The sequence below is a fragment of the Falco cherrug genome, chromosome 3 (assembly GCF_023634085.1).
Source record: "Falco cherrug isolate bFalChe1 chromosome 3, bFalChe1.pri, whole genome shotgun sequence".
In the NCBI taxonomy this organism is placed as follows: Eukaryota; Metazoa; Chordata; class Aves; order Falconiformes; family Falconidae; genus Falco; species Falco cherrug.
In genome coordinates, this window is record NC_073699.1 from 105,127,505 (window position 1) to 105,141,208 (window position 13,704).

The following is a 13,704-nucleotide window of genomic DNA, read 5'->3' on the forward strand; positions in this document are numbered from 1 at the left end:
TATACTACAACACATAAATTCAGATTTGGAGATCTTATGTCCAATCATAAATTGGGCTGGCAGACTTCCGATCAACAGAATAAAACTGTCTCCTGTGAGGTGGGGTTTTTTTTCATCAGTGCTATTCCAGCAGATGGAGTGGAGGTACAGTCGGCTTTTCTTAATAAACTATTCATTAAAAAATGGAGGGAAATAAGAAACCCAGCATGAAATTCACAGGAGAGAGAATTAAAAAAATAAGGTGACGTTTAAATACCATTAACATTGGATATAAACTTAGAATGTGGAAAACTATGAATTAAGGGTTGTTAGCATCTGCTAGCATCATGGAGAAATGATAGAAAAATAGAAGAGTTTGTTCAGTGGCGTTCAGGCGTACAGATTTGGTCATAATTCTGCATGGTTTTGGGGCAGGCATATATGTGCCAACTTCAAAGAATTGCTTCCTCTTCTCTTATGTCTTTCTCTTAATTTAAAGTTTTATTGTACTTAAAAGTAAAGTAAACCTCTTGTTTTGTGGTGTTTTATTTGGATTCAGCAGTGAATGGGAGATTTCAAATTTCTGTGGGTCAGTAGGAATTTGGATATGAGGGGAGACTTTGCTATGCTGGTATCAGGTTGGGTATTCATGCAGAGGGGTTTCCTTGTGTGCAGAAAGATGACAACCAGTAAATCCTCCTAAGTGCTGAACACGTTAAGAGTGATGCGGCAGACTCATCTGCAAGTGCTGTCACTGCATATGGGCAGTTCCTGTTGTTGTTGGTACAGATGTCTCATCCTAAACGCTGGTAGAACAGGTCAGATAATTTTTTTTGTGTGTGCACGTTTCCTCTTTACAGGTCATTGTAGAAGAAATTCTTGTGGAGATATGGAGCTGCTGGCAGTATTTGTAATATTTTGAGTGGAGCTTCTTATTATAAATAAATATAATTAATAAATTAATAATCTTAAATAAAAATAAATAATCTTAAATAAAAAAATATTTAAGGAGCTTCTTCTCCTTAAATACAGCATGCAATGTTGATGTATCATTAGTGCTTTCATTTACATAAATGTCACCTTTTTAACACTCCTCGGTTGTATGTGTTGATCTGTTAAATAATGCACATTAAAAAAAAGAAAAGAAAGAGTATTTCATAATCTTGCAGTGTGCTGAACCAATATTTTTCTCTTTATCTTCAAAAGGGTTCTAACAGACAGCAGCACAGGCTTCCTCAAACACAGCTAACTCCAACATACTTCACATCCTACCTGTTACAACCAGCTCTGCGGTTAAGAGGGTAAGTCAGTAACATGCACCATCATTACACGTGGTTCTGCAAACCCATGTTGGAGCTAAGCTGGCAGTCTAGAAGTAATGTGCATCCTCTCCTCTGTGTGGCTTCACTTGGGGGCATGTTGCTGGTGGAAGGAATCCCTCCCTAAAGACAAAAAGCAGCTAAAGTTTGAGGAATACAGAAATGTGGAGACCTTTTTCCAACCTTTCTAGAAAGTCTGTGGTGGAAGTGGTTCATTTAAAGAGTATCATGTGTCTTTGGAGTGTTAGCAGTTGAGAGCAGCGCTAGAAACTGAAGAGTTATTGCATTAATATACGTCAGGCATCTGTACCTCACGGGAACTGCACACCGGGCGGGCATGCAGTGCACTCTGGTCAGCCCCTGTGGTGGTTCTCCTGCCCTCAGATAGGCAAAGCAGGACAGCAAACTCTGGTTTTGGACAAAGGTGCAACTTCTGGCAACTGCTTGCCTTCAGGTGCTGTCCAGTAGCATCGAGGCTGTGGCTGGCTCTGCCTTTGTTCCACTCAGCACTCCAGCCTAGTACCTGCAACGATTCGGCAGCAGTCATTTGAGGGAGCAAAGCACTTCGGACTCTCTCTCCCCCAGGGTTTTCTGCCCTTACAGTAATTTTTTGAAGGCCTCTGTTTTCACAGCACTGGGATAGATGGACCCCTAAAATATACAGCCAATTACATAGCAGAATTTATTAGACTTTATTCTAGTGCATGTTACGTGGTGGGGGTGGGGAAGAAAGAGCGAAATCTGGAAGGAAACCCATAGCAACTGAAAATGTAAGTGTGAGGATTAGAAGTCCCCATAAATATACCTGATTTTGCCATCTCTTTTAATTAAATGCAAGTCATGAAACATGGGCACAGAGTGTGTCAGTGACAGGGTGCAGCAGTGTTCAGAGACAGGAAGGAAGAGTAAGTGGGGGGAACTGGCTCTGTGGCCTGGGGCTGAAATGCAGAGCAGAGCCAGGAGGGTTAAAGCTATGCGGATGATTTAGAGCGAGCCCTTCACAGCAAGGCAAAGGGAAGTCTGCAATCAGTTATTAATGTTTCCCGTTCTATCTTCTCATCTTCATGGGTTTAATTGTAAATTATCCAGCATGCTGTACTTTTCTGCTGTGTTTTCTTCTCCCATCCCAGGTAGGTAGTAGAAGAGACCACACTGATGCTAAGAAGGAAAGAGGGGGGCATAGGAAAGGGCTGTCCCCTCTGAGCTTTGCCTCAGGCTTGTGCAGCCATGAATTGTGAAGCTCTCTGGGCTTTATGCCATGAGTCACTCAGCTTCTGAGGCCGCCTTCCCTCAAAATGATGTGCCAGAATCTGGCTTGTATGAGCAGTGGTGCTTGGTTTACCTCCAGATATGTGTGGCCCAGAGGGCCTATGTCTGAGAGACCAGGTTGAGGTACTATGTTAATTCAATCCTCCTGTAAACAGCTTCCTCATTTTCTTCCCCTTCTATGTATTCAAGCATTTTTGCTTTCCCAGCTCTGTTTCGCCTTTGGTAATCTCCCCGGCATGTACTCCATCAGCACTCCTGTGGGGCTTCTGTGTGTAGGAAATAAAGCCTGTAGTTCAGCGCTATCCATCTAATATCTTCTGACTGCCTTTAATCATAGCATTTTCCATTTAATTGGGAAGGCAGGCACACTTTGCATATTAATACAGCACAGCCTGCACCTCCTAAGCATTAAAATCATAGATGGCTGGGATGTGTTATGCAGCAGCTGCGAACCTGCTGGGTGTCCTTTAGCATCTCTGTGAGTGGGGTATTTTCAGCAGGGCTGTGTTTTGCCCTCCTTGATGAAATCCAACTAAAATAAACAATAACAAAAAATTCCCCCCTCCAAAAAAATATTGTATGGATTCTCTCCATTTAAATAATTGGTCTACTGACAGTGCCACCGTGCCTCTGTCTGTCATGTCCATTGTCTTTCTTAGATCATAACACTGCTGGTCCCATTGTCTGCTCAGGACAGCCAAAGGGGAAAATATCATCTGCCCTTCAGAACTGCTGGTTGTGTAGCATATTCCCCTTCTGTGATCCATCTATCCATGAAAGACCCATTCTTTCTTTTCTTGGCTTCACACTGCCACCCAGGAGTCTGTTTGTGTGAAACCAATAGTTTTGTCTTAATGTCATTGTAGTTGTCATGACTCTTTTTCTTCTCCTTGATCAAAACTTGCCTTGGGACAGACATATTGGTTTTGATTTGGAAGAGGTCTCAGTTGGTCTTTCATGCTTTTATGTTGAAACAGCTTTTCAAGAGCACACTCACATATGTACCTTGCTATATCTAAGACACAATGGGCAATTGTTGCTGTGATGTACTGTCACCGTTAGTTGATTGTATGTTAGATGCTGTCCAAAAAGATAGCAAATGTGCAGCTCTGTTACAAAGAGGAGGTGTACGCTTTAGACACAAGATAGGTTCCACATAATTTTGATACCCTCTTGAGGTTTCCCATTCTCCAAAGTTTGTGGTGTATGTCTTTGAAATTCCTGTTCAAATCTAGTAGAGGAATTGGTGAGCTGAGTCTGTACTAACATTTGAATATTTCCATTGTTCAGCAGAATGCAGATGTACAGTCCTGCCATCTTTGAGAACAGTTGCCCCTGGTTTTGGATGGTATGGTGCAAAAAAAGCAGTATGCATCAGACGTTAATTTGCAGGCTATCTATGGCAGGGATTTTATCATCTTTTCTGGTTGAGGTGTGCTGGCCACAGCTTCCAAGCTTGACAGGGTAATGCTGATGACACCAGAGGCAAAGTAGACAGGTAGATTGTCTTAGATTAGATTAGATACATGCTGTGTATGAGGGACAACTTGGGAGGCCTGTCTGGCATTAGCAAATTAAGGAGAAAATGGATTGTAACCACGGCCAAGGCAATGTAACATTTTATTTTCAGGAATATGATAGCTTCCAAGCCATTTTTGTCCTGGTTATCAAGAGGTTCAGCAGTTTAGTGAACTTTGTCTTGTTTGAGAGATTATCAGAAACCACAGATGCTTACTTCTGCTATTTGTGTTTCTGTCTGTCTTCACTGTGACAGCTCCCCTGGGAAGTTTTTAAGTATTACTGTACCTGAGACCTTCTGGATCATGGTCTGTTGTGAGCTGGTATAATCTGTCTCTTGGCTGCAGTGTGTACCAGTAATTCAGCTAGAAGGGAACATGTCAGGATCCAGCAGAGGCACAGAGTTTAATTGTAGGGGAAGGATAGATATGCTTCAGAAGAAATCATAGCTCTTCGGAAGTTGATGACATGGTAGTGGAGGGGAGGTCCAAAACGAACCACTTCTATACCAAACCTCTCTCTGACTTTCCTAATATCTCCACCATTGTTCTGTGGACAAAAAAAGCTCTCCATCTTCCACGCATACATGTTCTCCCATGTCTACATCCATCTTCTCAATGTCATCTTATCTGCTCTCCTCATTGCTACCCCACAGCACCAAGAACACCCCTGCTGTCCACTTGTGACTGCTTCTGTTTACTTTAGCAGAATTCTGCATGAGTGTGTGTTGTGTGTGTCTGTGAGGAGATGGCAGAACATGGAGAGGCATAATCTGGTCAGCAATTTTTCTCATCACTCACCAGGCTCCATTTTTTAAGCAAGAGGACTTTCTGTCTCAAATGCATGAAAGTTCGAGGAGAGTGGCTTGGGGAACAGTATTCAGGGAGAAGGGGTAGAGGGCTTGCATTGCTGCCTTAGGTGATGACAGAAAAAGAATGTGCTGGTCTCACACTCTTGGTCACATTAGCGGGTGCCACAGACCACCCTTCCTACATCCCACCATGGTGTGGCATAGCTTCTGGGTTGCATGAGGGAGGGCTAGGATTCAAAATAGCACTCCAGATACTATAGAGCAGGAATGAGGGGCTGGTACAGAGTTTGGGACTGGAAAGAGATGTTTTGAGTTGCAGTGTCATGCTGGGTATGAGGGACAACTTGGGATGCCTGCCTGGCATTAGCGAATTAAGGACAAAATCGGAGAAGAGCTTACCTCTTCGAGATGTTTCTGCTCCAGGAGCCACATTCATCCTGGAGCTTTGATTCCCCATTTCATGAAGCACTCTATTGATCTTGCTGATAACTCTGCCAGAACTGGTTGCACTTCATAGAACTGTGACCTGTCCTTTCACAGAAGTAACAGCCCTTCATCATTCCCAGTGCTTGGTTATCTCTAGCCTATGTGTCGATACTGGGTCTTGATCATCGTGACCCATCTGGTTGTAATACTTGCTCACACATATGCAGTGACATGCAAACATCCTTATTTTTCCTTAAAAGCATGCCTAAATTCAGCTGCCTTTTGCTTCTACTTCAGTCTGCTTTTTTGGATTCTGATGGTAAAAAATTGCTGGCTAGATTACCCTATCTGTTTGCAGGTGTTGTGTTCCTGTTTTGAGACTGCTGCTGAGATTTCCAGCCAGAATTTTGGAAGAGGGACAGTGAACGTTGTTCTAGTTATAAAAATTAGTCAGATGTTTTCCATAGCTATTAAAATACAACTTGAAAAGGACAAAACAGAGCCAGATCTTGCATGCTGCAAGTTTTTTTCCTTACTGATTTGTCATTGTTCCTGTAGCGTGTCAGTAGCCCTAGTAATTCCTGTTTTTCTGGTCTAGTAAGAGCTATGTCATTGCGTCTCTGTCTTGACCTACAGTTCCCTGTAGACTTCATAATTACAGCCTTCTTTAAAACAGACATCACTTACCATGCCAGAAATTGTCACAGGGTGGAGAAGTAGATCAAAATCCATTAGGGAACAAGAGGTGACTAGATTAATTTCCACCTGAAATTTCAATTAAGCTTTTCGGTATGGAGTTAGTGTGTAAACCAAGCCTAGGCATAATGACTCTGTTTTTTTAATTTTATAATTGGTCTGATAGGAAGAAAGAGACAGAGCTTTCTTGAGTTTTGAAGTATGTGGCACTGCTACAGACAACTGAGTAGAGCTGTAGATAGCTGTAAATATTTCAGATTATGAAAGCCACAAATATGTATAGGTTCTCCTCATATTAATGTGTCTGATGTGCTTAAAAGCTGGATATCCAACTGGAAACAAGTCAAAACAGATTCTTCTCCTCATCTTTACTTCAGCTAGAGACCCAGTCCTCTTTATGTCTTTTGGAGTATTCAATAGACTAGTCCCCAAGATAACACTGCTGCACGTGTATCCTATATGTATTTGGGTTTCTGAGGCATCCAAGAGGACTAGTATTCTGTAAGTGTGCTTGGGCTCAGGGTATGTATGCATGCATTGCTGGACCCTTTCCAAAATTTCTGCCTAACAGGCAAACAACTTTTGAAGAGACATTTCCTATAGAGGAACTATGGCTCAGCAATTACTGCTTTTCACTATGTGCTCTCTTCTGTGGGGAGGAGAGGGACCTATTGGTCCATCATCACTGTTGTTATAGACCAGGGGACCTCAAACTACGGGCCACGGGCCGGATATGGCCCCCCAGGGTCCTCAATCCGTCCCCTGTATTTAAAGAACACCCCCCCCCCCGCCCCCATTGGGGGTTGGGGGGGGAAACCAAGCAGCCACAGATGACCGCGTGCCGGACCCCTGTTTAAAAAGTTTGAGGACCCCTGTTATAGACAGTCTAAATAAGACTTGTGCTGCAAAGTGTCTAATCCATTTCTGAAAGGAGAGGTGGGATCCTCTGTGCTGATCCTGTGTGCTGAAACTGCTTTGCTGTTTCTGTGAGTTCTGTTATTTCTGAAGTACCAGACCTAGCTGTTTCCCTGTGCTGACAGAATGACTGCATCCCAGCAATTGTTGGGCTGGAAAACTGGAGTTTTCAGCTGAAACACACAAGCCTGATTCCCAGTATCTTTGGGGAGACAGCTGGCTTTTTGCTTCTTAACAGCAGCAGGCACAGTATACACATTCCGTGCCTTCAACCCTGAAAAGCATCTGTTTGAGCACCATTGTGGAAACAGAAGAAGAATATTGCTGGCATTATGCGCTAGGCAGGAATGTAGAATGCAAGATAAATGGAAGTGACAGTTGTCCTTTCTTCAAGGGTCTTTGGGTTTCATTGCCTTTTTAAAAATTTTTTTTTTAATAGAAATTTTACAGGTCTGGCCTGATTAACACTAACCCACAGTGACTGAGCTGCTCAGAGCTCATAGTTTGGAGGTTTCTTCTGATAGGTGACGTTAGCAACTGAGGTCTTGCACAGCCTTTAGCGTGCATTAACATTGAGCAAAAGATGTTGTGTATCAGAAAGAGGAGGACCTGGGTTTCACAACACCTCAGGTCTTTCCCTGACTCTGCCACTTCCTTGTTCTGTGTCCCCAGGAGCCTTATTTAAGTTCTGTCATCTTTATCGGATAGACTGTAATACAAGCATAATCACTGGCCATCTCCATCACACTGAAATTGTGAGACTTTGTTATCAAGGATCTATAGAAGTAGCTAGAAGTCTGAGGAAAGTTACGGGAGCATTAAGTTTCTTAATTCTCAATAGAGAGAAGAGAAAGAAGGATTATGGAGTTTGGTGATTTTTTCATAGCTTATAGTGAGACCAGGAATTGCCCCAGAAGAGCACAGGAGGCTGTTCCTAAGGCTGGAAGGCATTGAGGAGCTCTTCTCTAGGCTACAATATGTTTTTTGCAGTGGCTGTTACTGCTCAAAAATGTCAGTGTGTACATGCCACTAACAGATCTGTGCTTTTGGAAGTTCAGTGCTGGGAAGGAGAAGTGGGTGTTGCCCTCAGGATAGCAGAGGTCTTTTGTCTTTTCATGGGTTGTGAAAATAGTTCTGTTTGTTCTTTTGAATGGCAACAGGAGTAAAGTGCCTTCTCATTTTTTAGACACTCGTGAAGATGGATGGAGGAAAAAAGAGACATAATGTCTAGAAAGCTACTGATCAGGCTTAATCAGCAACTTGCTACTGTGAAACACTAAAAGGATGCCCCCAAAATTTAGGGACTAGAAAGTCACTGGGCTCCTTTGAGTCCTGTTTTTTTAATTTTATTGAATATCTTCTACTTCTACTACTTGCAGTACACATCTTCTGAGCATGTCCTTCCACATTGTCAGTGTGTGTATAGAAAATCAGATCCATACAAATTATGTGTGCATATAGATCTGTACAAACCACGTGTGTGTACACCCATATGCATGTGCATGCACACGCGCATGCACACACACAGCGCCACATAACTACAGACCTCGGGGGCAGCCTTGGGAGCCCCTGGAGAACAGGCTGTTATTGCACTTATTTTGTCACCCTTATTTCTAATCAGACACACACACACATGCACACACCTCTCACTGGCTCACTTCAGCTCTATCTATTTTCTTTTATTATCCTGGCAGGAGACAAGCTTCATTAGGGGAGTGGAGTCTCTAACAAGGATGGGGAATGGCAACAACAAAAGGATGTAGCAATATAAAGTTATGTCAAAAAACCTTTACAAGAAAAATGGCTGACATTAGAAACAGTGTGCATTAAAAATTCAAGACGGTTGGAAGGGGGGGCAGGACTGGGGAGAGAGAAACAAATAAATACACAGGCTTTAAATTAATAAATCCTTGTATTTGGGAAATGCATCAAACCCTGTGTGCTATTAAAACTGGTTTTATTTCTATTATTGTTAATAACAATAATATATACATTTTTTTCTTTGGATCTCAGTGGGCTATCAGCATTTTAAATACACGTTTAACCGGCTAAGCAATCTTTCCCTTGTACTGTTTCTGTTGCTAATATTGAGTGACTGGAAAGTCAGTTTCATCATACCTGAAATGGAACTGGCTAACTTGGCCAGCAAATAACTATCAGCCCCAATTTAGTCAGCTCTGTAAAGTTATACCAACCCATCCATCCTGTTTCCTTTGGCTAATCAGGTACACTAGCAATCTAGTTATCCCTGGGTTTTTCTAGTCAAGCTCTTGTGGCGAATCAGACACAAAAAACCACTTTAGACTAATGTACAGGTAATAGATTAATCAGTTTTTGCAAGGAGCTGAGAAGTCCAAATGTACCTGTAAGGGAGAAGGACATGGAAAGGAAGTTGGATTGCTGTGCTATTTAAGCACTAGGAAATTTACTTCTTAGTCTGATCTTACCCCTGAAGATCTCAAACACGTATTTATTTCCCTCCTTCTCTGCAAATTGACAAACATAACTGTATAGTGTAAAACTGGCTCACTAATCCAGTTCTGCAATTAGCAGGTTTTGAAATTAGAACTTCCACTTCTATCACCTGCCTCCTTAGAAAGGCGAAGACGTGTGCGATAGGTAGCAGGCTCCCCCGTTGCCATATAGCTGAGCTGTGCACCTGAGTGGGGACGCCCTGAAGGCAGGACAGTGGCAGAGGCAAGTTCGCCATTTTGCTCCCCTAACTTTGAGAATTCAGAAGAGGCCCAAGGTTCTCCAGCCTGACCCGTGCAGTCCTCCTCACCTACACTACACATATTGAAATTGTGATTGCTGTCACCCAACACCTGAGCTTGAATTTGCAGTTGCAGATAAACATGCAGGGATGGTTTCTAGGTAGAGAACCTCTCATGGTGCTGGTTTTATCTGCTTCTCAGGGTGTGTTAGCAGATGCCCATGGGTTATAGCGTTGTTTGGAGTTCCTGTAGTGGGGGCCCTGGCTTCCCAGCTTCTCCTTCGTGTCAGGTTTCTCCCACTTTTTACAAGGCTCATTTATAGTGTTGTAATTATAGACTTTTACAGACTTTCGCCAAACCAATTCTACCCACCTTTGGTTTTAAATGCATTTAAAAAATGACACAGCAATGCGCAGAAGTTACCAATGGTTCTTGGGAGCACCAGAGGTTGGGCAGGGTGTGGGGGTAAGGGATTCCTCTTGTCTCAGAGGGCAGCTTGCTTTTTAACTTTTGTGCAGCCAGCATGAAAAGATGGTGAGAAAATAACCCTCTCAAATGTGTAAGTTGGGTGGTAGAACCATCAGCACAGCATCTCCAAAATACAGCTTCAGATTGAAAAGGTCCCACAAAACAAAGGAGATAAAACCAGGAACATCATTCTTTGGCACTTTCAGCTTTATTGCTTTAAAAGTGGAAGCAGCAGAGCCATGCTTAACAAATCCTGTGATTTGGAGAGTATATAAAGCTCTGCACAGTATTAAGACTACTTCATACCTGGTGCTACTGTCTGTTGTACTCCTGACTTTCTGAATAGCTCTAACAATCTGCCATGTGCTTTAGACAGGTCAAAAAAAGACTCCTACCTACATCTAAACTCTCTCACCTCCCAGTATCTCTCTCTCTTTGTGTCTTTACCTATGCAGCCTTCCTTCCTTCCACCCTAGCAGACGGCCATGGGCCTGTCTTTTGTTCTTTTATGTATAATTGCATTGGGTTTACATGAAGAATGGGGCATCCTGCTGGATGGACACGGAGGATTTTTTCCTTTCTGTTTTCTTGCTACAACTGCTATGTGCTCATTGAAGTATTTTTTCTCACCATTTGTGCTTCTCTCCTCAGCAGTGTGAGGTTGGATATTTAGTTGTCCAGGTGGCAGCTTTTTTAGTTCCCTTTATTACAACTGCTCAGAAAGGGTAAAGTACCAGAGTATCTCCTTCCGTTCCTTGTAGCCTTCAGGGAACCGTATCTTCCCTAACAGTTCCCTAAACAGGCCCTCCAGCAGGATAGGATCTCTGTCACTCTTCAAGGCACGCTCTCTGTACTAGTAGTGTGGAGTGTAGGCAGAGTTAACAGTTGTTTGGAAGCATCAGTGGAAAGGGACAGTTGTGTGTTGTGGTTAGCGTAATGCCTGCTTTGTGATTTGTTCAGGTGACATAATGCAACCCAAAGCAGTGGGAAAGCTTTGTATACAGACAGACACAGGACCTGTGGGAGCTGGGTGTTTCTGAACTCCCACTGTAATATCAGTTCATGACCCTCTGAATGGTGTAATACCTGCACATGTTTATTCACTGGCCTTCCATGTGCAGCAGGGCAGGGAAAGCAGGAAAAGAAGGTGGTGAAAGGAGGCTGGGGTCAATGTGTTGACAGTAAAATACTCACTGAGAAAAAAAGTTCACTTTGAAGAACAGTGACAACCACTTTTTCTATCTCTGTGCAGTTGTGCATATGTATGTGTGCAGGCGCATGCTTTCTCTCTCTCACACACAGTTCTCTTAATATTATTTGTCCTTATTACATATTATTTTTCTTTATTATGATCTATATGCCATGGCTTTGTTACAATTTGTTCCTCTGCCCTCAAAAGAGGTTACAGAAGGCCTCACATAGCAAAAAGACAGGCATCCCTGTATAGGGGAAGAAACATGGCTTTCTCCCTAAGCAGTGACTCCAATGTTTCTCCTAAGCTATAATGAACATCATTTCCTGGCTTCCACAAAAGAATTTGGTTTTAGTTGTACCAAGTCTGTGAGCCAAGCTTTTATCCATGGTTATGGTCCCCAATTCCTTTGCAGCTGAGTGTGAGTAACTGCCAATAGTGTCAACAGGAGCTGCTTGCTGGAACAATGTCCCTCCCTTCTCCAGCTTACTCTTCTAGATCTTGATTTTCATCTTGCCTATTAAAAGAGATTCACTTAATGATTGCCCTTAAAGCAGGCTGATCCTTGTTCTGGTTGGGGAGGAACTTTCCTGGACTGCTTTACAACAGCTTCACCCAGTGCTGCTCTTAAAATTAGTCACAATTTAGGGACATTTCCACAGCTCAAAATGTCTTAAGAGGCAGCATTACATTTGGGTACATATGTGTAAATAACAATGATCAAGTGAATAATGCTTTCGAAGTTGCCAATAATGTTTCAGTGTTCACCTGAAGGAACCTTAGCCTGTCACTTGCTTCTGAGCAAAAAGATGCCCAGTTTTGTCAGTAGCATTGCTTTGCTGGAAAATCCTAAAGTGCCATGTCTCCAGTACCCTGGAAATTTTCTTCTTTCTTTGGTAACAGAATAGCTTAGCTCCCCAAACCAGAAAACTGAAAGCCGGAACCTGCTTAGCAAGCTAAAGGCAGAATCTTCAAAGAAATGTAAAAGAGACTGGAGCTGTGTCAGAATGAGACTTTCAGAACTAAGTATCTGGGGAGCCCAAGGACATGTGCTTTCCACTCCCTCAGACCTTTTGTCTTCACTGAGAAAAAATACGTGTTTTTGAAATGTATAAATTTCAATTTTTTATGGCCAAGGCCTTACTGCTTCATCCACATCAAAATTTAAAGCTGGGCCAGTGCTTGAGCGCCTTTGAAAATGCTGTAACAGAGTAACAGCAAGTAACAGAGAAAAAAAGAGGGGAGATGCAAGACCACAGGAATAAGAACCTTTCCTTAAGAAAATGTTGCTGTTTCCTTCGAGGTGACTGATTCTCCTTGTATGCCCCGTATTTGCTTTCTTCATTGTACTCTGTCCGCTCTGTGATCTAGTGCAGGCTCTGCCCCCCTGAAAGCTCATCTTCTGCCATAGCTGCACTCCCCCTGGCCACCTGCTCTCTTGCCCCTCACTCATCACTGCGCCTCTAGGACTTTTCCTTGAACTCACATGGGAAGTGGTAAAGTTGTCAGAAAGCCTGGATTTCCCGGAGCTGATGTCGTTCACATGGCAAGGAGCGTCAGATTTTTTGTGTTACAGGAAACCCGTGACAACGATAAAAACAACAATGCCCCACCCTCCCACTTCTTTACAGGCCATGACTTAGATGATTGTGATGCTGGCAGCAAGAGGTAATCTCGGTTTGGGAAACGGGTCTAAGGCAGAGTTGGGAAAAACTTTTGAGAACCATTGTGGGGTTGGGAATACAGCAGTGAGTGGTGTGAAGTGTTGTTTCATGACATGGAAGCTCTTTTTTTTTTTTTTTTCATGGGTTGTGCATTGTAACATGGCATAAATAATCTTTGCTGGGTATTCAGATCTGCATGCAGCACTGTGTGGCTTATAGAGCCCCTGTGATGGAACAATGCCAGTGAGCAGTAAAGGAGGAGTTAATGAAAACCTTCAAATACAACCAGCTCCCCTGTGGCAGAGCAAAAGAAACAAACTCTGAGCTTAGGTTTCAGTGCTGTGTTTGGGGTTTTTGATCTGGCATCCAGTTTGGATGCCAGAAGTTTCTAAAGCTGGCCTGGTATGACTCTGATCCTATTTGAGACATTGGCAAAACTCATGTGGAATTCAGTAATGCAAGAGAGAGCAGAGTTTTGGAGCTTATCAGCTAGCTGTTTGGGATGGGGACCATCTTTTGTCCTTTTGTCTGTACAGTACCTTACACAGTATGGTCCTGGACGGAGATGTAACAGCAATGCAAATAATAATGTTTTGTGAGTTGATCAGGGCTTAGAGCAAGTATACATGTATGCTACATGTCTATATGTATGATTGTCAGAATTAGGGAGTAGCTAATATTTAATCATGGTAAATAGACGTGTTTTCTTCTCTTTTCCTGAGGAGGTGGTCAA

At 42.8% G+C, this 13,704-nt stretch overlaps 1 protein-coding gene across 3 annotated transcripts in view; it reads left to right on the forward strand.

The window, feature by feature from the left end:
• The first annotated feature begins 1,207 nt into the window (after positions 1–1,207).
• Positions 1,208–13,704, forward strand: part of SAMD11 (sterile alpha motif domain containing 11) — a 158,603-nt gene continuing 146,106 nt past the window's right edge. For 2 of the 3 annotated variants that reach the window (XM_055705922.1, XM_055705924.1), the window contains exon 1: positions 1,208–1,280. The gene's annotated coding sequence lies outside the window, so the exon portion shown is untranslated. The remainder of the gene's footprint in view (positions 1,281–13,704) is intronic. The other variant, XM_055705923.1, reaches the window with a different exon arrangement.